General features: G+C 41.3%; 1 protein-coding gene and 1 long non-coding RNA gene across 9 annotated transcripts in view; both read right to left on the bottom strand.

Moving 5' to 3' along the window:
* KLHL24 (kelch like family member 24) overlaps positions 1–12,636 on the bottom strand; it is a 41,334-nt gene extending 28,698 nt beyond the window's left edge. The window contains exons 1-4 of one of the 8 annotated variants that reach the window (XM_034662020.1): positions 12,484–12,630; positions 7,379–7,505; positions 6,480–6,595; positions 6,185–6,247 (exon numbers count right to left, since the gene is read on the bottom strand). The gene's annotated coding sequence lies outside the window, so the exon portion shown is untranslated. Of the gene's footprint in view, positions 1–1,155; positions 1,413–6,184; positions 6,248–6,479; positions 6,674–7,378; positions 7,506–12,447 lie in introns of those variants that run through there. The other 7 variants (XM_011220343.3, XM_011220341.3, XM_034662025.1 and 4 more) reach the window with 7 other exon arrangements.
* Positions 12,637–14,083: 1,447 nt separating this feature from the next.
* The window catches only part of LOC105236024, a 28,228-nt gene continuing 15,197 nt past the window's right edge, over positions 14,084–27,114 (bottom strand). The window contains exon 3 of the long non-coding RNA XR_854451.3: positions 14,084–15,905. This is a non-coding gene — a long non-coding RNA (uncharacterized LOC105236024). The remainder of the gene's footprint in view (positions 15,906–27,114) is intronic.

Genomic DNA, 27,114 nt, shown 5'->3' on the forward strand with positions numbered 1-27,114 from the left:
ACATGTATCTATGCCCTTCTCCCTTTAGATAATAAGAAACATCCCCAAACTTCTCTCAGAAATGAATATGAAAAGGTAAACTAATGGATTGAGGCACTGGGCTACAGCTATCCTAAGTTTTAATTTTTAAGGTGGTTCTTCCACTACTACTCTGTTTTCACATCTCTGTAAGTTAATATGTGATCCAAAATGTATCTGTAACTGGCTTACAAGCACTTGGAATAACTCTCAACTATTCCATGCTCTCATAATCTCATATACTATTCCTTCTAAAGGTCCCAGCTACTTTCTGAAATATTTCAACAGTCAGACATCCAGGCCTAACTAAGCCTAAAGAAGGCTTAAGAACATCAAAGATAACCCCCAAATGAAATGTCATCCTACATTCACAAGCCACAAATAAAACAGAGACTTGAGAGTTAATTAACAATGTTAATTTAGAACTGTGTTTTGTGGGGCTCCTGGGTGGCCCAGTCAGTTAAGCCACTGACTCTTGGTTTCAGTTTAGGTCATGATCTCATGGGTCTTGAGATTGAGCCAGGGCAGGCTCCACGCTCAGCAGGGAGTCTGCTTGAAAGATTCTCTTCTTCCTGCCCCTTCCCCTGCTCATGTGTGCACACATGCACACTCTCTAAAAATAAATCCTTAAAAAAAAACCCTGTATTTTGTATACCCCATCACATATTAAATTGTACCCCATTTTCAAAATCCTTATGTGACGTAGTAAGCAAGAAAATATGAAATATCAAAACCAAGAAGCAACTCCTCCTATTATATTTGCTTTCATATTCTGATTTATTCTTTTTTTTTTAAAGATTTTACTTATTTGAGAGAGACCGCATGCACACAAGTGGGGGGGAGGAGGAGAGGGACAAGCAGACTCCCCACTGAGCAGGAAGCCTGATGAGGGGCTCATTCCCAAGACCCTGGGATCACGACCTGAGTAGAAGGCAGATGCTTAACCGACTGAGCCACCCAGGTGCCCCATGATTTATTCTTATATTTGCCTTCTTTTCTCATCACTCTAATGACCCAGATACCCTAGTTACAATATTCACTAGATCCTTCCAACTTTCATCAATTCCCTCACTGAGTGTATTTAATTTTGTCCCTTCCATTTCTAACATCATCAACAAATATTTATTATGTGCCTACCACTGCCAGGATACTGTGCTCGGCGTTTGGTCTTCAGAGATGGAAGATATTACTGGATATCGCTGTTGAGGGTTTTTTTTTTTTAATATGGCTGAGACAAAGCATATTCACAAAAAGATAAATATAACAAGGTAGCATAGGCGATATGATGCCACGCTGGTATAGATAGCACCGTTTCCACTTAAGTTTCTATGAAATGTTTTTTACCACTTCATATAAATTAGCACTTAATTTTTCTTTCTTTTTTTTTTTCTTTTTTTCTTTTTTAAAGATTTTATTTATTTATTCGACAGAGATAGAGACAGCCAGCAAGAGAGGGAACACAAGCAGGGGGAGTGGAAGAGGAAGAAGCAGGCTCATAGCGTAGGAGCCTGATGTGGGGCTCGATCCCACAACGCCGGGATCACGCCCTGAGCCGAAGGCAGACGCTCAACCGCTGTGCCACCCAGGCGCCCCTCTTTTTTTTTAAAGATTTTATTTATTTATTTGACAGAGACAGCCAGCAAGAGAGGGAACACAAGCAGGGGGAGTGGGAGAGGAAGAAGCAAGCTCCTAGCGGGAGCCTGATGTGGGGCTCGATCCCAGAATGCTGGGATCACGCCCTGAGCCGAAGGCAGACGCTTAACGACTGTGCCAACCAGGCGCCCCAGCACTTAATTTTTCTGAAGTCCAGGTGATAGGATTTTCCCTGGGCAGATGTATACCAGGCTCTTCTAACTGTTATGGAAAAGTACCTGGTTGTCATAACATTGGAAGGAGACCTAAATGTTTGCATGTACAAAATCCTTTCTCTTCCATTCTTCTTTTCATCTCCTAATTTTGCAAGAAAAGTCAGAAAAAAATTCAAGCAATTTTATCAGTCAAATGGAATAAAGATGCAAGTAAAACAAATACAGAAGCTGTATGCTAATAGGGAAATTCCTGCTGTGTTCATGTGGATTGTGTGGATTTAAAAAGTCCTAAAATGATCGAAGAGTCATTTTGGTTTCCTCTAAGAATTCTGGCAAAAACTGAGGAAGTTCTTGGAAATCTACCAAGTAAGGCTTTAGGAACTATTAAGAGCCAAATCTGTGTACTAATTGTGTATTAACTGGTTTGACGATACCATGGGGACTATATTTCTTTACACACAGTAAAAAACAAAACAGAACACTTATCTTTTTAAACTGCTTGCTATGTGCCGGCACTTTCTAAATTCTCTCTTTTTTAAAAAGATTTATTTATTGGGGCACCTGGATGGCTCAGTTGGTTAAGCAACTGACTCTTGATTGATTTCAGCTCACGTCATGATCTTAGGATACTGAGATCCAGCTCCACAAGGGGCTCTGCGCTCAGCAGGCAGTCTGCTTGAGATTCTTTCCCTCTCCCTCTGCCCTTCCCCTGGTCCCTCTTTCTCAAATAAATAAATCTTTAAAAAAAATTAAAAGATTTATTTATTTATTTGAGAGGGGAGGGGCAGAGGGAGAGAATCTTCAAGCAGACTCCCCTCGCAGTGCGGAGCCCAACACGAAGCTTTATCTGGCCACCCATGAAATCACAACCCCAGCCAAAACCAAGAGTTGGATGCCCAACCAATGAGCTACCCAGGTGCTCCAAGTTTCTAAATTCTTCATACAGATTTAATTTAAACCTCCCAACAAACTTATGAGGTTGTTACTACAATTAACAAGAAAAATTATTTATAGCCTTAGGACTTTATACACAGGATTAAGACAGATTTTTCTAAATAGGTAGGAACGGTTTACAAAGTAAGTGGAAGACTGACAGGGATAAACTTTATCCTCACTTTTAAGGTTAAGAAAACAAACAGAAAAATTAAGTATTCAAATATATATATATGTCATTTATTTTCTAAATATAACAAAGTTTATAATATAATGAAACTGTTTTATAGCAGTGGAAACTCACATAGAAGGCCTTTTTAAATAAACACACAACTAAAAATACACCTAAGAGAATGCTTATGAATAACTGGTTTTGGAGCAGTGTCAATTACTGGATATTTAGTCAGTAAAATTAGCTTTTCTTAAATTTGAGGGAATATTTGTCTACACATATGTTACGGTCCAAGAAAGCCAGATCTTAAACTGTAATCTAATTATGTTTTGGAGGTTTTTACAGATTTGCCTGAGAATAAATCTTCTTTTGTTAACTTTAATACCTAAATGAATAAAATTACATCAGTTTAAAATATTTTACTATTAGTTTTAAAATGTATTATCATGAACTAAAAAAAAAGGAGATGTTTCTTCCCATCTCTTTTGAGATTTTCCTGACTAGAGAGTTCATGTTTGCCTTACTTCAACTTCTTGGGTTATAGCTGCCCATGCATGAGTGTGCCATCCACAAATAAATGCACATATACATGGGTTAAAATTTAAAAATTCACTTATAGCACATATCATCACTTCTAAACTGCAAGCTCCCAAACATGTGCAATAGCACATATCTCAAATATACTTTTAATCTGAAGTTACCTCAGTAATGGTTCAATACACAGAAACCTATCTCCCATAGATGAGAGGTCACTACTGTGCCCGAATGCCAATTTTTTGTTGTTGAAACTGAAAAAAGTTCAAAGCATGTAATATCACAAGTGATAACCATTTAATTATGATAAACATAAACAAATATGATATTGAATATAACTTATTTTAACCTTAATGCTTTACTAAGCTAAATTCAAATTATGGTTGAATTGGTCATGTTAGCTTCTCAAATCAAGAATTTATCTTCAAATCAGCTTACTTAATTTCTTATTGCATTTCAGGTTCAAAAAATTCACAAATTATTGTTTTTGACTGGTGGTGTTATTACTGGCATTACTGACAACAAAAGTCTTAAACTTTATGCCTTTTCTGTTCTACATTTTATTCTCTCAGTGTTTAAAGATTTTTTATTTATTCACTTATTTTGGGGGCGGGGAGCTCATGAGCTAGGGGAGGGGTAGGGAAAGGAAGAGAGAGAATCCCAAGTAGACTGTGCTGAGCACAGAGCCAGAAGCGGGGCACAAACCCACAACCCTGAGATCACAACCCAAGCCAAAATCAAGAGTCAGATGCCCAACTGACTGAGCCACCCAGGCACCCCTTCTCAGTATTTAAGTGAATGCAAAACAATGCAAGAGAATACAAACAAAATGCAAAACAAAATAACATACTGCAAGAACTAAGAATTTCCCTTTTGGCTAAAAGGGACAAGAAAGAAAACAAATGAAAAGATACTCTGTTTTCTGTATCCAATAATCTTACTGTATCTGGTATTTGTTATCTGGTATCTGTATCTGATAAATTTGGAGATGATAGATTGAGCAAGCTATGTATTAATACAAGGCTGATGAAACCTTGATAGGAGTTAAGGTTTTGTCTTTTTATGCTCTTTTCTACCTCTTTTTCTCATAGCTGGTTCCTTGACTGTTGACTGACAAGAGGTCTTCCACTGCTTTCTCCCAGTGTAAAACTGAAAATTCTGGATTAAAACAGCGATAAAATCACCTGCTATTACAAAGTATTCAACAGCAACAAGATACTTGTTTACTGCTTTGTATGTAGAGAGGCTATCTCAAAGATCTGGGCTGTTTCCCTCCAAGCACTTTCTCTAGACTTTCTGAGAACTCTCCCATTACAATCTCCACAACACGAAATATAAACTCTTCCTATTGATGACAGGGTAAATAATTCACAGAGGAGGGTCTTAGAAATAGAAGATGCATTTTATTTTATTTTTATTATTTATTTGTTTTTAAAGATTTTATTTATTTATTTGACAGAGAGAGAGCCAGCCAGCAAGAGAGGAAACACAAGCAGGGGGAGTGGGAGAGGAAGAAGCAGGCTCCCAGCAGAGGAGCCTGACATGGGGCTCAATCCCAGAACACTGGGATCATGCCCTGAGCCCAAGGCAGACGCTTAACAACTGAGCCACCCAGGTGCCCCAGAAGATGCATTTTAAAGTGTGTCTTTTGGGCTTCCAGATGTAATTCACTAGCTTTTGTTTTTCCTTTTTACACAAAGTATTAATGGTTAAAAATGTAAAGACATGTTTACCACACCTCAGGGTACAGTATCTAATATAGGTTCAAGATTTATAATAAACGAATTTACACACAATCAAGCAAACATAAATTACAGAGAATTTTTCTAAAAATTTAGCAAATATCAAAGCATCATCATTCCTTTTAGGAAAAACTAAGCAACTAAGTAAGCATCTCTAGACAAAGTAAGAGGGGAAAATGTTTGTTCCAAAGAAATATAATAACAAAGTCTGATCTAGATAAAGATAGCAAATGCAAGGGTGATCAGACTGTCATGTCAGCGACTGACTGCCAGTTGCATGATTTGTCTAGAAAAGCTAGTATCTGTCTTTCCCTCTCTCATTTCTTCAGGAGCTTTATTCCTGAAGCAACTCTCCCACTTGAAAGGAAGATTCTTAACAGAAAGATTCTTCTGGTTAAAGGTACTCTAGGGTTTATTTCCAACTGCAGAACCCATGCATGTTGTAGACCTAGTTCCTGGTTGCTAGGTAGATTTAAAATTGTTTTTGGCCTATGTCTCAGAAAAATGAGGAGAGATAACTTATTTTAGTATCTCTAAGGCTAGAGAAAAATGTAGAAGAGGGATTGAGGATATGAGGGAGGAACTAAAAAGAGTAGATACTTCATTTGGTAACAGAAATGACTATGACACGGTTTTCTTTTATGATCCTGAGGATAGAATTGTTCCCCATTACTCCGACTGGCTTAAGTAATCCCTGGTTAAAGAAAGGAAAATGGTTTAGATTCTCTAATAACAATGTTTAGTTGTGTGTTTTTTTTAAGATTTGAGAGAGAGAGAGCAAAAGAGCGCACAAGTGGGAGGGATGGAGGGAGAGAGAATCCCAAGCAGACTCTGCACTGAATGCAAAGCCCAACACAGAGCTTGATCTCAATGACCCTGAGATCACGACCTGAGCCAAAACCAAAAGTCAGACGCTTAACCAACTGCGCCACCCAGGCGCCCCCTTAGATATTTTATAAATACTATAAATATAATACCTTTTTAGCATTTGCTTGTTCAAATCCCCAGTCAAAATATTTGTGTTGTTTTAATTTCCACACCTAAAATAAATGGAGAACAGCAATATATTATCAGATACTATTCACTTAATGCATAGTTGGCATTATTTACTAATATGTTGAAAAAAGTTTTTAGACTTCAGTTTCTGACTTTTGCCTAGTTTAAAAGTTTACTTTTGCATAGGAAATCATTACTGAATAACAATTCCTTAATGCAAATTAATAATTTTATGCTGTTTTACATACAAATTAGTTTATTCGTCAACTTCCTTACTTGATATTATTATCTTGGAGTAGTTTCTTGAAAGATGAGTAAACAAAGATTTATGTCAGCAACAAGCTAATCATTAGGTGGCACTGAGATGACAAAATATATATCCGGTGATAATTCTGCAATGGATATTTGAAGAGTGTCTGGTAACTGAGGTCTCATCTGAGTTTGGGGCCATTAAATAATTCCAAGTTGGTCTATCAATAGTATAAAAATTGACAGTTTAGTCATTATGTATTATCAAGCTATGGAATCAATTTGAGAAAATCAGAAAATGTCTTGGTAATTCAAGAAAAGTTTAGTTTTTAATCCTTAGTTATCTAAATTATCTATATAGAATCTCAATAATTATTTTAGAATATATAAATGCATTATTATATATATATTTTAAATGTTTCCTTACTCCCGGAAGTAAGTCTAACTTGTGTGTGCCCTTGGTAAAGAATACTTCAACTTGGTCAAATTAGGAGACTGTTAATCCCAGCTAAGTAAGTGTTTTTTCCCAGTGGACAATAAAATCCTGAGCAAAGGTAGGCATCCAGGTCAACTGAAGAAATGTTTATTTTTCTTTCTGGCACTGGGGTCACAAATATCGGATTCAGATCCAATTCAAGACTCTACAGGGTTGGGGTACCTGGCTGGCTCAGTCAGTAGAACATGTGATTCAATCTCTGGGTTGTGAGTTTGAACCCCACATTGTATATAGAATTTACTTAAATGAATAAATAAACTTAAAAAAAAAAAAAAAGAACTCCAGGACTGATACTTTTCTACTAGCAAAAAACACAGACTGGAATAGATTTTCTCATGATTGATCTGGTCTAGAATTATTATTACCTTAAGGATTAGAACGGCAAGGCAATTCACTAGGGCATTGAGCAGTGTTTTAAGGTAATACTTACCAACCTAATAGGTAAGGGCAAGGGACAGAGTCAGTATACAAAGTCCAAAGGAGTTATAATATCAGAATTGATAGAGAATGTAGCTGTACTGCAACCAAGCTTAATTTTCCTTTAGAATGCAGGAATCCTATACAAAATAAAGAAATTACCATCAGTCTCAAAGATAGTGTGGATTAAGGAGGAGCTTTAAAGACTAATAAATACCAGGGGCGCCTGGGTGGCACAGCGGTTAAGCGTCTGCCTTTGGCTCAGGGCGTGATCCCGGCGTTATGGGATCGAGCCCCACATCAGGCTCCTCTGCTATGAGCCTGCTTCTTCCTCTCCCATTCCCCCTGCTTGTGTTCCCTCTCTCGCTGGCTCTATCTCTGTCGAATAAATAAATAAAATCTTTAAAAAAAAAAAAAGACTAATAAATACCAAACAACGAAGGAAACCAACATTTTCACTAATGTGGTTCCTACAACTAGTAGTAGTGAACTGCCACATACTATGCTCTACACTATTCCATTTTCTCAAATTTAACTCTGAGCGCAGAAAACATAGCAGAGACAACCAGAAGACTAACCAAGAAGAGGTTTATCTTTAAAGATATATAAAGCTATATAAAGTAAAGTAAAAGAAGGAAAGTCAGAAAAGTGCAACATAATAAGTCCATTATTTAAGAATGATTAGAAAATTGTACTTAACATGGTGCTACATAAAACCATGCAGTTGTTATACATTTCAAATATTTTCACCCTATTTTCTCAAAAGCTAATTTATTTATTCGAACTATTCTATTTAATGACTTTTTAAAAACCATGGATTTACACTCTTAAAATTTCAATTTAAAGCTTTACTCTGGGAGCAGTGAGTGGTTCCTGAACCAAGTTTTATAAATGCAGTATTTAAAGTCCAGTCTTCAAGATGTTCTTTTCTTTTGTTTTGAGGAGAGGAAGAAGAGTTTATTTTACATAGCTAAATGAAAAATAATTTAAGAGATAGTAAATAAACAAGATGTTATTTTCAACATTTAAATTTCTTAATGGAACCACCAAGAACATATTTACCCACCATCAGACATCCGAAACCAACTGACACTTAATTTCTTTGCCTAGGATTATAGCAATTAGTGATTATCCCTTATTGATTAGAACTCAACCGGTCAATACATTCTGACTATGATTAATGAGAGAAAAAATAAGAAGTGTCTAATGTTGAAAAATTTAGTGCTTAAGCAATGTGTCAGACTTAACAAAAAAGAATATGATCTTAAATCACAGAACAGGGGCGCCTGGGTGGCAGTCTGCCTCTCCCTCTCCCTCTGCCCTTCCCCCCCTACTCATGCGTGGGCTCTCGCTGGCTCGCCCTACCCCCCTCCCTCCCTCCCTCTCAAATAATAAGACGCGGTTAAGCGTCTGCCTTCGGCTCAGGGCGTGATCCTGGCGTTGCAGGATCGAGCCCCACATGAGGCTCCTCTGCTATGAGCCTGCTTCTTCCTCTCCCACTCCCCCTGCTTGTGTTCCCTCTCTTGCTGGCTGTCTCTCTGTCAAATAAGTAAATAAAATCTTAAAAAAAAAAAATCACAGAACAAAAAAATCAAGTATCTTCAGTGTTTCTCTCCCTTGCCTTAAAACTTTTGGTTAATAATATTCCCCAACCCACAAAGGAAAAAAAATGTTAATTATCAAACATCAAGCATCACACCTGCTATCAAGCTGCCTATTGAGCCTACGCACGCTTCTCACTAGACTTAACATGTAAACTTAACGTCATTTGGTTTTACCCTGCTAACATGCTTCTTTTAGGTACTTAATGCATTGTTCTATATTAAAATTAAACTAAATCTGCAAGGACACTACTCTCTGCTCTGCCACTCGAACAAGTTTGAGAGCTAGTATTTCAGATGACTTCTCTATGTATAAAAATATCTTTATCAGTGATTTTTATTTATCTTAGTGACACAAATTATTTACAGAAATAACTTTTAGAAACTACTGAGTAAAGAGTAAAGCCTAATCACTGTTTTTTTGAAAAGCAGGGTCCACACCTAGTGTGGAGCCTAACGCGGGGCTTGACCTCACAACCCCACGATCGAGAGACCTGAGCTGGAATCAAGAGTCAGGCACTTAACCAACTGAGCCACCCAGGCGCCCCAGGCCTAATCACTTTTAAACATCCATTCAGTAGACTTTAAGGTGTGCCAAATGCTGAAAAATTATAAGCCCTTGGGTAATGAATTTAGGCAGAGTGACAAACTCATCAATTAAAAGTTTAGCTATTGTGTTTTTAATGGTAGAAAGAAAAAAGGTTCTAAAACATCAACAGCTGTCAGATGGCTGCATTTTTAGTTACACAATCAGAATCACACAAAGTGTATTTTTCATATAATTAGATGGATATACTTATAAGGCTATTGTATTTACATTTTTCAGCATACAGTCCATATCTAAATATTTATTGAAAAAGGATGTCCCAAATTTCTAGGTAAAAGTATATACAAAAATAACTGCTGTCATTTATTTAATAGTACACATCAGGCTCCTCCGCTGGAAGCCTGCTTCTTCCTCTCCCACTCCCCCTGCTTGTGTTCCCTCTCTCGCTGGCTGTTTCTATTTCTGTCAAATAAATAAATAAAATCTTTAAAATAAAATAAAAATAAAATAAAATAAAAATAAAAATAAATAAAATACCATTAAGGTTTTAGCAAATTGAACAAAAGCTAGGAAAGTTTAAATTAAAACTTACAGCCTTAATTAAAAATATTTCTTTTTCCTGGGGCGCCTGGGCAGCACAGCGGTTAAGCGTCTGCCTTCGGCTCAGGGCGTGATCCTGGCGTTATGGGATCGAGCCCCACATCGGGCTCCTCCGCTATGAGCCTGCTTCTTCCTCTCCCACTCCCCCTGCTTGTGTTCCCTCTCTCGCTGGTTGTCTCTATCTCTGTCGAATAAATAAAATCTTTAAAAAAAAATATTTCTTTTTCCTGTTCTGAGACTAAACTTTGTCTAGATAAGCAGGCTTTTGGCTCTCGATTTTTAAAAAAGGTTAGAGGTTTGCAGTTTGTACTTATTTAGATATGCTAAATGCCCTCAATGCACAAGTGATGAGACACTTGGGGATCCCAGAAGCTGCCCTTCTGGTGTAGTCATCTCCACTCCAACATTAAAAATATATTAAGAATGCGTAACAAATGAGAACTGTTCATATTCAGTTCATGCTTCACCCAGAGAACTCCATCTACCTTCTACAAATATGCATTAGGTCTTGGGTGAATTCCTACAAATTTACAGGAAAAGAAAACCTGATAAAGCCCAAGTACCCTGTTAACTCATGAAATTAAGCAAACTGCATCTTCAACACATTATGGCTACAGTGATTTTCTTGGAGATTTTATTAATGCCCTCTTAATTTACAATTTTAAAACAACACATCTGAAATTTACTCAAATTTTGAATCCCCGAGTGTGCCACAGTTCTCTAAACAAGGAAAATAATTTATCTAAACCGGGGTATAGAAGACTCTTAACTTTTAGGAAAATATCCGTAAGCTACCTTTTTTTAAAAGTAGAATTCTAATTTTAATCTTGGTCGACACTAGGCAGATTTTTCAATTTATTTTACATTTCTAATAAAAATCAAACTCAGCTGGTGTACCTAAAAGGCTATAGCTGCAAATACTAAAGCGTAATTCTTAAAAAGCTGCTTGAAACCAAGTGATTAATCACTAAAATCATTTGTGAATAGTCACTGCCTCGGGGGTGAGTGAGGCGTCCTAAAATATGACGTTAAGGTCCTTATTTCGCTACTTAAACCTTGTTTACAGAAGCAGCAAGGCCAATTTCGTTAAGAGGACTTCCTTTCCACCATCTCGGTAATAAAGCGACACTAGTTAAAGGGGGCTAATTTTCCGGTCTTCGAAGGGCGGGCTGCGGCGGCCGTCCGCTGCTGTCCCAGAACTGCCTAAGGCTCGGGCAGAAGCTGCGGTCACCGAGGGACAGCAGGGTGGCTCGGCCTCTAGCTCCAGTCCTTCCGCACGGGAACGCGCGCCCCTAACTCCACTTGGGCCTCAGCAGCACCCGAAGCGAGAGCGCGCGCTCTCGGGCGTCCTCCAGATCACCTTCAAGGGGGCGGAGGAGAACTGCCTGGGCATAGCGACTAGACACCGGCCAATAAACACTCGGAACTTGCCCCGTCGTCCCGCCCGCAGTCCGCCGCAGGCGCCCAATCCCAGCTGTGGTAACAGTCTGCGCCCCGAGTGTCCAGAACTTGGGGGCGGGGACATTAGGAACTAAATTAAGAAACCGCGTCCTGGACTGGTAGGAAGGTGGGGAGGTTAGGCGGAGACTCCGCCGGCTAAACGCCTGCGCCCCCGTCCGCCCCAACTCCCCGGGGACGGTCGCTCTAGGGCCGGGTTCCCGGCGCTGGCTCAGCCGCCACCCGTGGTAAACAAAGGCTCGCGGGGGGGAGGAGGGCGGGGGTAACGGTCAGGTGACGGTGCCTAGCACATTTCGCAACCGCTTTAATGGGGCTTCTCTGGCCCGATGCCCCGAGACCCACCTTGACCCCGTCAGTCCTCCCCAGCAGGACCAATGGTTGTCCCCACCAAACGAAACGGCTTGACCTGAGCCCTTCGCGTTCTCAGTGTTTCCTTCGATTAAAAAAGAGCAGCGCCCGGTTCAAAGCCCATCAGCAACATGCGGGGCCAGTCTGCCCAGCCCCGTCCACCAGCTGCCCCTGCGGCAGCGGGGTGATCCGCACCTGCTACCCCCAACCCCCGCGGCCATGCTCCTCCCAAACCGCCCCCGGTGGGCCGCGCAAGCAACGCCGCGGTTCCGGGGCGGTAGTGCCAGGAGGCGGGGGCGCCCTCCCTTCAGGACTGCCGTTATCCTGCCGGCACTGAAGCCCCTCCTCCAGAATGCCCTGGAGGCCCCGCGCCCCAGACAGAGACTCTGCAAGTCCCAGCAGCAATCTCTCCTCTGACCCCACGTCTGGCTCCCAGACGCCGGCCGACGCTGGCTTCCCTACTGCAGACACCCCTATGGTCGCGACCTCAGCCGCCCCTCCGTCCCCCGGTTCTAGCCGGTTCCTCGCCTCTCGGCTAGTCCCGGAGCTGTCATCCCCGGGTACCTCTCGGCGAAGGCTGGAAACGGCCAGCAGCGGCAGCCCCTGCGTTCCCTTAGCGGCCAGCGGCCCAGCGCTCTCTTCAGCGCCGGCGTCTCCCTCCAGCCACCAGTGTTCGCTGCAGCTCACAACAAAGGAAACATGTGACCGTCGGGGCCAAAACACTGAGCGTCACCGACCCCTTGCCAATCCGAGTGGGCGCCCCCTCGCCCTGGGGCATCCTGGGATATGTAGTTCCCATTTCGGGGGTCCCTCCGGGGCCACTTGGGCTGCTAGCTATAGGGCGGGTGTCGGTGCGGAGTGTGAGGAGACCCGATCCAGGGGTTGCTGATTCGGAAACACTTTGTTTTAGTTAGAGACAGGTTAAGGAAATCCATCCATATTAGGAGCCTTAGTGAGAAACCTGAGTCGTGTGTTTATTGCCACGTCCCAAGGCAAAAAGCACATTACCAAGAATTCTCAGAACCTTAGAGAGTGGGCCCAGGACACAGAGATCTTTTTATTTGACCCCTTGATATACAATTGGGAAATTTGAGGGCCTGAAGGGTGAAAGGGAGTAGAACTCTGGTCGCTAGACGGCCCAGGGAAATCGCCCTTCCCAGAGAATCTGTGCGTGTCAGTCATATCAAATCCTCGGTTACCTTTTAATTTTAAACGTACATGCAAGTGGAGCAATGCTGTCGCAAATCCCTATTTTTCCAGACAGATTCCTCAAAGCACGTTATTTTGTTTGTTTCTGCAAATACTTTTTTCAAGGATGAGTATACCTCCTGATTTTGAAACATTTAACTAGTTTTTGGCTTCTGATATCGGAATTATAACTTCTCTCTTTTCTATACTTTATGAATACAGCCATGCCCTTGTTAAATAGTGGAATGTGTTCCAATGACCAGTGATGGAAAAAATAAAGAAGGCATGTGTTCAGGCCTTTAAAATACGATTTTTTCCCCCATCTCTTATTAGAAGCAAAAGTGCTCAGGGGTACCTGGAAGGCTCAGTCACAAGAGCACGTGACTCTTGATGTCAAGGTGGGAGTTCCAACTCCCATCTTGGGTGTAGAGATTACTTAAAATAAATAAATTAAAAAATTTTTAAAGTGCCTGCCATTTATTAAGTTTATATATTAGGTATTTAATAAATACTGAATAATATTAATATTATTTATTAAGTTCCAGACTCAGTGCTAAGCACTTTAAATATATCATTTAGTCCTCATAATAACCCAGCAAAATGGGGTGTTGTTATCCCATTTTACAGATGAAGAAACTCAGCTACAGAAAAGTAAAGAGTTGTCCCATGGTCAGTCAGTTATTGAGTGATGAAGCTGAGGTTCACACATAGAAACTAAAAGAGGGGCGCCTGGGTGGCACAGCGGTTAAGCTTCTGCCTTTGGCTCAGGGCGTGATCCCGGCATTGTGGGATCGAGCCCCACATCAGGCTCCTCTGCTATGAGCCTGCTTCTTCCTCTCCCACTCCCCCTGCTTGTGTTCCCTCTCTCGTTGGCTGTCTCTATCTCTGTCAAATAAATAAATAAAATCTTTAAAAAAAAAAAAAAGAAACTAAAAGAAATTTTTTATTTATATTAATATAGGTACATAATTATCTTTCTAAAAAGCTTATTTACAAAGTTACATATTACAAGGCTAGTGGTGAAAAGCAGTCCCATCTCCCGACCTTCCCCACTTCTGATTCTCCAGAAGCAAACCACAATTATTTGAGCGATTCTGGTTATTTATATCTATATTTTCACATAACATGGCTATTTCCTATTAAGAAAGCTGTTATCCCTGTCCCCCATCCTTCCAATATTATAATGTCTGGTTAAGTGATTATTTAATGTTTATGCTATTAAGACTGTGTATTATTCAGTGGTGAGTCAAATAGTATAGTTTCCTTTCCTTTATTTTTTTTTTCCTGGAGTATGAAGCCGTAGCCCTCACTGCCTTCATAAAGTTCCAACTTCCTGGGAATGCATACAAAATATTTCTTTTTTTCTTTTAAAGAAAAATCTTTTTAAGATTTTTTATTTATTTGAGAGACAGAGACACAGATGGTGACAGAGATAGTGAGAGAGAGCAGGAGCAGGGAGGAGAGGGAGGCAGGCAGCCTGGGGCTCGATCCCAGGACCCTGGGATCATGACCTGAGCCAAAGGCAGACACTTAACTGACTGAGCCACCCAGGCACCCCACAAGATCCTTCTTGATGCACCCTGAGGTCTACTTGTGCAGCCTAAACACCAGCTTCAATGAACTACCCACTATTGCCCAAAAGACTCGTCCTCCAGGCTATTCCTATCTATAACTGTTCCCTATGCTTCTTATGCCACTTCCATTCCTTCATCCTAATCACTGGCGTAACTCCTGCTTTTCCTTCCAAGAATCCTGGGAAACTCTCCTTTCCTCCTCATTGTCCTCTGGACTAAGTATCTCCCCTTTGTCTTCCCACAGCAGTACTTCCTTACCTCCTTCTCAGCAGTTATCACACTAATTGTCCATGTTTATTTACATGTCTCACAACTGAGATCTCTGAGGTCAGGGATCATGTCCTTTGTTTTACTTTTTTAAGATTTTATTTTTAAGTAATCTCTACACCCAATGTGGGGCTTGAACTCACAAGCCTGAGATCAAGTGTCACACACCCCACCAACTGAGCCAGCCAGGCACCCCAAGGATCATGTCTTACTAATTTTGTATCATAGTATCCCTTGTAGATGTTCAATATTTATCTGTTAACTGATGGAATGATCTCTATTTCTTGATGTTATGGGGACTGGAGTGAAGAAAAATTGCCATCAGACGCCCTAGGATCCACTTGGACTTATTTACATGAAGAGGTCCTCAGACTGTCTTGGGGCAGATGGGTGCAGGGTAATCAATCACAGTTCTGAGTAGAAGAGATTGAGGGGACCATAAAACTGGCAGCCCTGAAGACAGACAGAGGCCTGCTAGTGGGTGTGGAAGCTCCTCAGGCAGCCAGAATATAGGTAGTTTCAGCATTGGTGGAGGGACCTGGAAGTTAGACCTACTCCATAAACCAGTGAACATGGCCGGGTGGCAGCCTTTTCCTTAGCTAGGACTGGAATAGAAGCAGAGCTGTTAAATCCAGGGGGAATCTACTGAAGTTGAGTGAGATTAAGCTGTAACGTGATTTATTTTCTGCAGTGTTTACAATCCAGGTTGGCTTAGTCATTTGAAGGAGGCAGCTACTTGGAGTGGGGAGATCAGAGGGTCTTCAGATCAATTTCCTCTCCTTTCAGGGATATAGAAAATTGTGCCATATTCTCTTCTTGCAAATACTTTATGCCAGTCCGTGTTTTGCACTCCAGCAGATCCATGACAGCCTTTAAGGTTTGAAGGTGGCCATAGTTCTTCTAGCCATTCTTTCTTTTTCCCCCTCTCCAGCCTGCTCCCCTTCCTCATGCAGACAACTGTCAGGACAGAGTAAATCATCAATGTTATACTTTCAGACCTTTGTGCCTCCCCTCTTGGCCTCTCACACTTAGTCCCTCTGCAGAACTGTAGTAGAAATGTTGGTTATTGGTTAAGGCTTATCTCTTGTGCCATCTCTCCTATGGGGCCTCCTCTGATTCTTTCCTCTCTCCCTGACCCACTGTGAGGCTGGGCATATCTCTCAGGTCCTTTATTTATTTAATAAATGAAGATTGAAGATAGTATTTATTTATTAGAGAGAGAGTGAGAGCACAAGTGGGGCAGAAGGAGAAGCAGACTTCCTGCTGAGCAGGGAGTCCCACAAGGGGCTTGATCCCAGGAAAGGCAGACGCTTAACCAACTGAGCCACCCAGGAGCCCCTCTCAGGTCTTTTACAATATGACACTCACACTGTGTTTATACCCAGTCCCAGAATGCAGCTGGGTTATTTGATTTCCCCTGCAACAAATCCCAGTTGCAAAGCATTAATGAATGGAGTATTTACTGAAGGTTTCACAATGAGAATTATATGGCATTTTATATTGCAAAACTACATAACAATTCCCGTCAAACATTTCTGCTCCCTCATCTCGGCTTCCCTGTTGGTACCACTACTTCTCTTTTCCCACCAGACACCCTCTTTCTTGGCCTCTTTCCACAAACTTGGGCTTCTTCCCTTTCCATGATCTCTGCCACCTTCCTCAGGGACACCCCCATCTCTTTTTCTGCAATTTGCATTTTCACACTCATCATCTTTCTTTTTTTTTAATTTTTAAAAAAGATTTTATTTATTTTAGAGACAGAGAGAGAGCAAGTGGGGGTGGGGAGGGAAGAGGGACAAGCAGACTCTTCCTGAGCACAGATCCCAACCTGGGGCTTGATTCCACAACCGTGAGATCATGACCTGAGCTGAAATCAAGAGTCAGACTATTAACCAACTGAGCCACCCAGGCACCCCACACACTCATCATGTTTCAAACAAGAGAGTTCCATTCTTCAGAAGACAGAGAATAGCAGCACAACTGGCTGGCTCAGTTGAAGGAGCCTGCGACTCTTGATCTCAGGGTTGTGAGTTCAAGCCCCATGTTGGGTGCAGAGATTACTTAAATAAATAAACCTTAAAAATATAAAAAGAAGACAGAGAATGACATAAATAACAAATGATTTCTGCCCATCCCACCCCCACCTCATTTTCCTCCACAGACAATTTAACATCTCAGCAAGTCTGTTACACAATACCACCTCAGAGTGTTGAGTGAAGGGGAGAGTAAACACGGTACACTATTTGCTCTTGGCACCCGAGTCTCTCCAGTCTTGAGGCCCACCCCTTTCCTCCCTTCTTCTCTGGTGAGGTTAGATGTGACTCATCTCTGAAGCCCTTTGAATGGAGAGGTCTGACTCTCCCTGGCTCTATAGTTACCAGGAAAGGTTTGAGTTACCCCAGTGAGGTCCTACTCCCATCCCAACCCAGACAGTCTAGTCCCCCTAGGCCAGTTAAAGCTTAAGATCAAACATAGTAACATTAGGATTCAACAAGGGAAGCTATAGCTGGAAAAATTTCCATTTTGGGATCTGGGAAAAGAGCTAAGTCTGCCATCTGAAAGGTGAGCTCCCTCTCCCCTTCCCTGCACTTTTTCCTCATGAGCAGTCTTCCTGCCACAAGGTATCTTTCCTCACAATGGAAACAAACCCATTTCTTGCTGGTAGGGTAGGGTGGCAATCCTTGCTTTCTTCTTGGAACTATTACAGGTTGAGGTCAATGAGATGCCAGTAGTTGGTGCCTTGGTGGCTTCAGGATCCTGTTTGTTACCAAACTTGCTACACTATGTGCAGATAAGGGTGACTGGTCATCACCATGAGTCCTGGGCTCTGACTTCAAGTGGCTGAGGCACACTTGCACCCTTGCTGCTCTGTGTTGCCAAACTCTCCTCTGCTCTTCATTCTTCTGCCCCGAAGACATCTGATTTAACCTCCCTTTCAGATTCCTTAATTAACTCCCCAGTAGTGAGAATTCAGTGTGTTCTTTGGTCACAGAAGAAACCTCAGGGCACCTGGGTGGTTCAGTCAGTTAAGTGTCCAACTCTTGATTTTGGCCCAGGTGATGATCTCAGGGTCATGAGATTGAGCCCCACGTCACGCTCCACGCTGGGCATGCAGCCTGCTTAAGATTCTCTCTCTGCCTCTCTCTCTCTCCCCCTCCCTCCCCCCCCAACAAAATGAAGAAATCTGACATTCTGGAAATGTTTTTTCATAAGTTACTCCTACCCTGACTGCCCTAGGTAGACCTGATTCTCCATAGCACCTCATAGCACCTTTTCACATGACTTGCTGCAAACCCTTCTCAGATATGAATACATATGAAAAGTGTCTTCTCTTGTTCATGGCATCTGGTCCCAGGCTTAGGCCAGTTTAAAAAAAAAATGACTCTTTTCTCACTCTTAGCTCTGCTCAGCTATCTGTCTCACAGATGGCTGTGAGTCCACATAGAATTCCTGCTGCTGGCCCCAGTGGATTTTTACTCTATCCCATTTCTTGCTGTCCCGTGACATTTAAGGGCATATATAATTCCAACTTGATCTTTCTCTGCTGTCCCTGGCACTGCTCTCCTTCCAAATGACTGCAGTTTCTGAGAGTGTCTTGTCCATCTGTGGTTACCTTCAGTGGTATGAAAGGTCGGGACCTGTCCAAGAATATCTGCAGCAGACCTCTCCTGTTCTTGAAAGACCCCATCCAGTTTCTTAAATTGTGTCGCTGAGACTGGCACACTCATCTCCAGCCTGAGAATTCTCATTTTAGTAAGCTCACTTGATGCTGTGCTCATCAGACCCTCCGTCTGACACACTCATTTTGAACAGTGTAACCTCCCCCAAAGCTCTAATGCAGATCTCAGAGCAGTTCCCACACACTGACAGGCCAGGGACCACCCTAATTTGTACCACGTCATTTTTCACTCCTTACATAAGCTCAACACTCTGCCAGTTATGTCCTCTTTCTCCCTACGAAGACTGAAAATGTTTCCAGTGGGGTTTCAGAGTTGAAGGGTCCTAGGTTCAAAATTTAGCTTTGTTTCTTAGTAGCTATATATCCTCGAATAAATTACTTAATCTTTCCCAGTTTTCTTGTCTGTAAAAATGAGGATAAAAACACCTACCTCATGGAATTGTTATGAAGATGAAATTGGAAAAGCAAAAAACATATTACAGTGCCTGGAATAGAGTAGGTGCTCCGTTGACAACCGAAGCTGTTACTGTTGTGTTTATTGTCCCCTCCCCCACCATTTCTAGCTATGTCCTCTATGCTTTGTCCTTTGCTCCAGAATAGGAGGGGTAAAGAAGGAAACAAAGGAAGAGTAATAGAACTTACAACCTCTGTTATCTGTATTTGAGAAACAAGGCAAAGCAGGCTTTTTGAATACTCACCAGGGTCCTGTCCTCTAACTTCTTTTGTCTTTGCCAGTGGGCATTTGTAAGATTAAAAAAGAGAGACTGACTACCAGATGTAGAAAAGCAGTTTTCCTCTGCTTTTAAAATATCCACACTCAAAGGCCACATAAATGAGCTTAAACTGTGATTGCTTCCGAGTTGCAGATCAAGGGACTAGTCGTCAGGGGTTGAGAGAGACCTAGGTCTTCTTCAGTAAGCTTTTGACATTAAAACAAAACAAAAACAAAAACACTATGTGCATATATACACTTTTCAAATTAAACAAAAATGTTTTTTAAAAAACCCTTGCTTGACAAACGTGCTCATTATTGTGCAACCATCTTTGCTTCCAGCCTCAGATCTCTTTGTGACTGGCCTAGAAACAGCAGGCCTCCTGGGTCACGGGTGCACAGGGACAGACACTCTTGACCCTGCTTGTGACAGCATCGCAAGCACATGCCTGACATACTTTGGATAACCAGCCTGGTTCTATTACTGGTACGTGAAAGTTTTGCTCCGGCAGCAAATCTCTAAATTTAGATGCTTTTCAGGATGAACTCTGAATGATCTTTGTCCTGAAGACTAGCAAGGAATTGGAGGGCACCTTGCTTTTTATTTATTAATTCAAGTGCCAGAGTAGATGTTTCATAATATAAAAGTTATGGACAATGCCATAATAATGGAAAATAAAATAAAACACAGGGACTATCTAAGATTTCTCCTTTACAGTTCTCATAAAAATTTTACCCTGAGTTCCTTTTTTCTTTCAATTAATTGATTTATTTGAGAGGCAGAGCAAGAGCAAGCAAGTGCGGGGAGGTGAAGGGGCAGAGGGAGAGAGAGAATCACAGGAGGCTCCGCCCCCAGCACGCAGCCTGAACTCATGACCCTGAAATCATAACCTGAGCTGAAATCATGAGCTGGACGCTTAACCAACTGAGCCACCCAGGCGCCCCTCCTTTTTTTTTTTTCACTTGAGTATGTAAAGTATTACCATATTATAGTAATACATCATAGTAATATTTTGCATACTCAAATGAAATATAAACAAGTCCAGGGCAAAAATTCTTATCTGGGTAACTCTATTGAGGTGCTTAGAATTAATACAATTAGGAATTTAGTTCTCACATAATGTCAAGATGCTTAAGTGTTGCCATTTTCATTAAAGAAAAGGCAATTTCACAAATGAGAGAACTTTAGGGAATGATGAATTTACTTTAATAAAGAACCAGCTCCTTGAAAGGCCAGCCACACCAGGTATTTTTTTTGTACAGTCAAGGTATTTTTATTTATTTATTTTTAAATTTCTGCTGGGATATATTTGACAATTAAAAATTGTATATATTTGAAGTATACAACTTGATGATTTAATAAGGAGTAACATTGATGATTATCAAATCATCACACATTGTGAAATGATTACCACCATCAAGCGAATTAACATATCTATTATATCAGATAGTTACCATTTTTTAAAAAGATTTTATTTATTTATTTGTCAGAGAGAGAGAGCACAAGCAGGGGTAGAGGGAGAAGCAGGCTCCCCATCAAGCAAGGAGCCTGATGCGGGATATCCTAGGATGCTGGGATCGTGACCTGAGCAGAAGGCAGACACTTAACCAAGTGAGCCACCCTAAAGATTTTATGTTTAAGTAATCTCTATACCCAACGTAGGGCTTGAACTTACAACCGTGAGATCAAAAGTCACTCAACCAAGTACAGCAGCCAGGCACCCTACTGTTTTCTTCTTCTTCTTTTTTTTTAATGTGGTGAGAACACTTAAGAGTTCCCCTCTTAGCAAATTTCCAGAGTACAATAAAATATTGTTAACTATAGACACATTGTTGTATATTAGATCTCAGAGCTTAATCATCTTGCATAACTGAAACTTTGTACTTTGATCAAAATCTTCCCATTTTCTCTGTCCCCCCAGCCCCTGACAATCACCATTCTGTTCTCTGCTTCTATACCTTCAACTTTTTTTAGTTTCCATATATAAGTGAGATCATGCAATATTTGTCTTTCTGTGCCTGGCTTATTTCACTTAGCATAATGTCTTCCAGATTCAACATGCTGTTGCAAACAGCAGGATTTCCTTCTTTTTTGAGGCTGAATAATATTCCATTATATATATTTTTATATAATATGGATATACACACACACATTCACAAACCACCAGGGTGTGGTTTTTTTTTTTTAAGATTTATTTATTTACTTTAGAGAGAGAGAGAAAGAGTGGTGGGGAGGGGCAGAGGGAGAGAATGAGAATCTCAAGCAGACTTCCCGCTGAGTGCAGAGCCTGACGCAGGGCTCGATCTCATGACCCTGAGATAATGACTTCTCACAACCCTGAGATCATGACCTGAGCTGAAATCAAGTCAGGTGCTTACGTGACTGTGCCACCAAGTCCCCCCCGCCAACCAGGGTGTTTTTATGGAGAGTCAAGAAGGTAATTTTGGATTCAGACGGACTGGGTTCAAATCCTGGCTCTGCTACCACTAACAGGGTGATGGTGGATGTTTATTTAACTGCTTTGATGCTTTGTCTGAAAATAAATTCTAATAATACCTTTTTATTATGGGAATTAAATGGCAGTTTATAAAAGGAACACATAGGCCTCAATAAATGGTAAGTGTTAGTCAGTCAGGACATAATGGTAAATATCATTTGTCAAGATGTAATGATAAGTACAAATATGACAGAAGCTAATGTTGTGTTGATGCATCCTAGCAAAGGAAGATTCTTCCTGTTTAACAAGGAACAACATGGAGTAATGGGGAAAAAAATAACACAGAAAAAAGAGGGATCCTTGGGGGGCCTGCCATAGTTTACTTAGTTACCTTGGACAAAACACCTAAACCCCTTCGGGCACCAGTTTCCTCATTTCTAAAATGACCTTGAGCCCATGAGGGCATTTGGCTAAACGGTTTCCAAAGGCCTGTCTAGTTTTGGAAGTGAAGAAAGTATGCATATTTCCTTATTGAAAAGACTTCACTGGAAAAGTTCTTTTAGTTCAAGAAGCACCCACATCAGGACATACTGGAGGTACAGAAAATTCTTTGCTAAGGAACTGGATGGATATAAGAGGCTACACATGACCAGAAATCAGTTTGCAGGTCTGGGAGTGGAAAACCTGGTTGACAGGCTAATGAGACTGGGGAGGATCAAACTGAACTTGGCTCCTCCACTGAACCTTTAAAACAACTCCCACTCATGAAGCAGTGCCTCCACAAAGCCTCTCCAAGATGCATCCATGGCTTGGCTGAGCACCTCCTCCCCACACAGTCCCCACTCCTAATGGGAGCCCTAAGCCAACCTGCCCTCTCTCCCAGTCACCCTGCTCCTGTGCTGAACCCAGTTTGCCCTGCTCACAGCCTTTCTTGTGGGACTTGTTGCCCCCTACCCAAATTCAGCCCCTAGCTCTTATTATTTTTAGCTCCCAACTCAGGAACTCTTTATAGTAAACAATCACATGCAGTAGGGAATTTACGACATTATTGGCTTGCGTTCTCCCTCTTACATTCTCATTAAGAGTCCCTTGCTGCAAAAAGAGGAAACGAATAGTTCTTAAACTTCCCTTTCCCCCAATTTAAAAGTATTACATGCCAAGTAGATGACTTTAGAAAGGACAAAAAAGAAATTGGGTATTTTCTGTGATCTTCTAGCCCAAAGATAGCTACTCTCAGCACTATATTTCCAATCTTTTACTTCTTTATGTTTACATTAATATATCTACGTATTTATACGTAGCTATTTATACGTATTTTTTGCATATTTAAATTAATACTATAAATACAAAAGAAACTCTTATATATTAACATTTAATATGTGGCTATTTTCTTCTCTCTGATCTGTTTCAGTCTACCTCTTGACAGTCCTAATGACACTGACCTATAGCTTGGAATTAGCTTTCATCAGTATGTTATTACTAAATATTGAGATCAATTGGAGTTTTATATGCTAAAAGAAAGATGTCTCTCCCCAAGCTGAAGGTCACATAGGCTCATAACTGTGCAGACATGAATCCCGGCGAAAATTTATTTTCGATTTTTCTTTAGAGAATTTTTTTAAAGATTTTATTTATTTGTGAGAGAGAGAGCAAGCTTTTGCACATGCACACAGGCAAGCGGAGGGGTGGGGTAGAGGGGAAGAGGGAGAAGAAGAAAGGATCTCAAGCAAACTCGGTGCTGGGTACTGAGCTCACCACAGGGCTTGATCTCACAAGCCTGAGATCATGACCTTATTGGAAATTAAGAGTCAGATGGTTAATCAACTGAGCCACCCAGGTGCCCCATCCTCACATTTAAAATTTTATTTTTATATTCCTCCCTCTCCTTCTCTAGTAAGAGAGAATTTTGCAGTAAGATTAAAATAAATCTTTCATTAAGATACAATTCATAGTGTCTTGCTATCAATATAACCATTTCATATGTATTTCTCATAGGCTCAGAATTTGTTTACGTATTATTTTATATCTTTTTTTCACTTAAAACTGTACTGGGAACATTTTCTGTGCTTTATTAAATGCACCCAATTAACTTCACATTAATAATGATAACAATAATGGCAACATTTTCTGAGCACTACTCTAGGTGTTTGTTAAGTGCTTTACCTGAAGTATCTTATTTAATCTCCACAACAGCACTGTGAGATAGCAACTATTATTACCTAACCCCATTTTTAAAATTTATTTTAGAGAAAGAGAAAGAGCACATGAGCAGGGGGGAAGGGCAGAGGGAGAGGGAAAGAAATTCAAGCAGACTCCCCACTGAGCAAGGATTCCCAACACGGGGCTCCATCCCACGACCCTGAGATCATGACCTGAGCTGAAATCAAGAGTCAGATGCTCAACCGAATGAGCCATCCAGGTGCCCCTGAGACTCAGGAACAGTAAGTACTTCGCCCAAAGAATGAAGCTTAGAAAATCTGACTCCAGGGTCTGTGTTCCTTCTGAACAATTACAGTTCTTTTTGCTTCATAATGTGCATTGGTAGATGTGCTACATTTTGTTCAACTACTCCATTGGTTTAGGGTACTTTTATTGCGTCTAGGTTTTTTTCCTCCAATTTTGATAACTCTGCAACGGACATCTTTCTGCATATGTAGATTTTTGCTTCTACTGCACGATTTCCTTATGCTTAGTTCTCAGAAATGGAAAGGGGAAATAATTTTCCTCAAAAATTTTATTCAGAAGGACCTTATTGGAGGAGACAAGGGGAATTTATTCAGTTCTTTTGCCACAGGCTCTGAACCAGAGACCCACAACTTTATAGTGTGGGGGAGGGGAGATGGCACTGAGGAATCTTGTCCCTTTCAGGCTGCGTTTGGTGCCTCTCCTGTTATGGAATGCTAGACTTTCTATTATCTTAACATTTATCACAAACATTTTAATATTTTCATCATGTTCATCACTTAAAGAAAAGGACTGTTTTTCCTTCTTTGTACCCAGGACTTAACATAATATCTAGTACACAGTAAGTGCTTGATAGATGCTTGTCCAGTGAACAATGAAGGATAGAGAAAGGATTAACTGTGAACTCTCAGTTTCAATGGAATTAACTATGATAGTAGAGATCAATACCTCCTAGGGTATGTATTAAGTATTGAGGTGTGGGGGTTGGAAAAAGATGGCAGAGGAGTAAGGGACCTTTTTTCAGCTGGTCCCCTGAATTGAGCTGGGTATCTACCAGATCATCCTGAACACCCACGGAATCAGCCTGAGACGTAGGAAAATACATCTGGATCTCTACAAACGAACATCTCCAGCGCTGAGTATTGAGGTAGGAAGTGGGGAGCCATGAATCCACGCACAGATATCAGAAGATAAATGGAAGGGGGGGGAGCTGCCGTGCTTGGGTGCCGGGAAGCCGTAGCCACCTGCATTGGGGAGTGGGCTGGACTCGCGGACCGGCACCCGAGGGAAAGCAGACTGAGACCGTGAGCCTGGGAACGCGCGTGCAACCAGACTGAAAACTTGCACTCTGGAGCACATGCAAACCACACTGAAATAGGGAGCTCGGGAGCGGGTGCGGGAACCGGGGCGGCTGGCGGTATTAGAAGCACAAAGGACAGAGACGTGCCAGCCCTGGAAGCGAGGGCTGGGAGAGTGGCTGTGGGGCGCACGACCTGGGACACTGCAGGGTTTTTAGCAGCACCAACAGAAACAGAGTTAAAGTGGCCAGGAGAGCTCAGTGGAGAGCAGACTGTGATCTCTCTGTTCTAAGACAGAGGCTAGGATATGGCCACTGCTGCTCTGACTCTCAGAAGAGTCACAGAAAACTGCCAGGGAAAGCCGCCAGAGAAACAAAAGCCCGGAAATACCAGTTCATATTGTGCGATCCCCCCTTGCAGGGGATGGGGTGACTCTACCCAAACAGGGTTGCCTGAGTAGCAGTGCGGCAGGCCCCTCCCCCCAGAAGGCAGGCTGAAAAATCAAGAAGCCCACATTCCTAAGGTCCCTATAAAACGAGTGCACATTGCTTGGGTCCTGGTCAATAATTTGGGCTCTGTACAACCCGCAACCTCTCCTTATCAGAATGTCGAGGAGAAATCCCCCTCAACAAAGAAAAGATACAGAGTCTGTGGCCTCTGCAACGGAACTAATGGATATGGATATAACCAAATTGTCAGAAATGGAGTTCAGAGTAACAATGGTCAAGATGATGTGTAGGCTTGAAAAAAATATTAACGAAAATATTAATGAGAATATAGAATCTCTAAGGGCGGAAATGAGAGTGAATCTGGCAGAAATTAAAAATGCTATGAATCAAATGCAGTCTAAACCAGATGCTCTGATGGCCAGGGTAAATGAGGCAGAAGAACAAATTAGTGAATTGGAGGATGGGATTGTAGAAGAGAAGGAAAAAACAGAAACTTGGCTCAAAAAAATCCAATCTCAAGAATGTAGATTATGGGAGATTACTTACTCAATGAAATATTCCAATATCAGAATCATCGGCATCCCCTAGGGGGTGGAGAAAGAAAGAGGTCTTGAAGAGATATTTGAACAAATTATAGCTGAGAACTTCCCTAATCAGGCAAAGGAAACAAGCATTCGTGTCCAAGAGGCAGAGAGGACCCCTTCCAAGATCAATGAGAGCAGACCTACACCACGTCACGTAACAGTGCAATTTGAAAATATTAGATACAGTCTTGAAAGTGGCCAGGGGGAAGAGAATCCTCATGTACAGAGGGAGGAACATCAGAATAACGTTAGATCTGTCAACAGAAACCTGGCAAGCCAGGAAAGGTTGGCAAGGTATTTTCAGAGCTCTGAGAAGAACATGCAGCCAAGGATCCTTTCTCCAGCAAGGCTGTCATTCAGGATGGATGGAGAGACAAGAACTTTCCAAGACTGGCAGAAACTGAAAGAATATGTGACCACCAAGCCAGCCCTACAAGAAATATTAAGGGTGGTTCTATAAAAGTAAAAAGACCCCAAGAGTGATACAGAATAGAAATTTACAATCTATAGAAACAAAGACTTCACACGCAACATGATATCATTAAAATCATATCTCTCAATAATCGCTCTCAATGTGAATGGCCCAAATGCTCCCATAAAACACCACAGGGTTGCAGATTGGATAAAAAGACATGACCCATCCATTTTCTGTCTACAAAAGACTCATTTTGAACCTAATGATACATCCAGACTGAAAGTGAAGGGATGGAAAACCATTTTTCATGCCAATGGACCTCAAAAGAAAGCTGGGGTAGCAATTCTCATATCAGACAGATTAGATTTTAAACTAAAGACTGTAGTTAGAGATACAGAAGGACACTA

Source organism: Ailuropoda melanoleuca, chromosome 1 (genome assembly GCF_002007445.2).
Source record: "Ailuropoda melanoleuca isolate Jingjing chromosome 1, ASM200744v2, whole genome shotgun sequence".
In the NCBI taxonomy this organism is placed as follows: domain Eukaryota; kingdom Metazoa; phylum Chordata; class Mammalia; order Carnivora; family Ursidae; genus Ailuropoda; species Ailuropoda melanoleuca.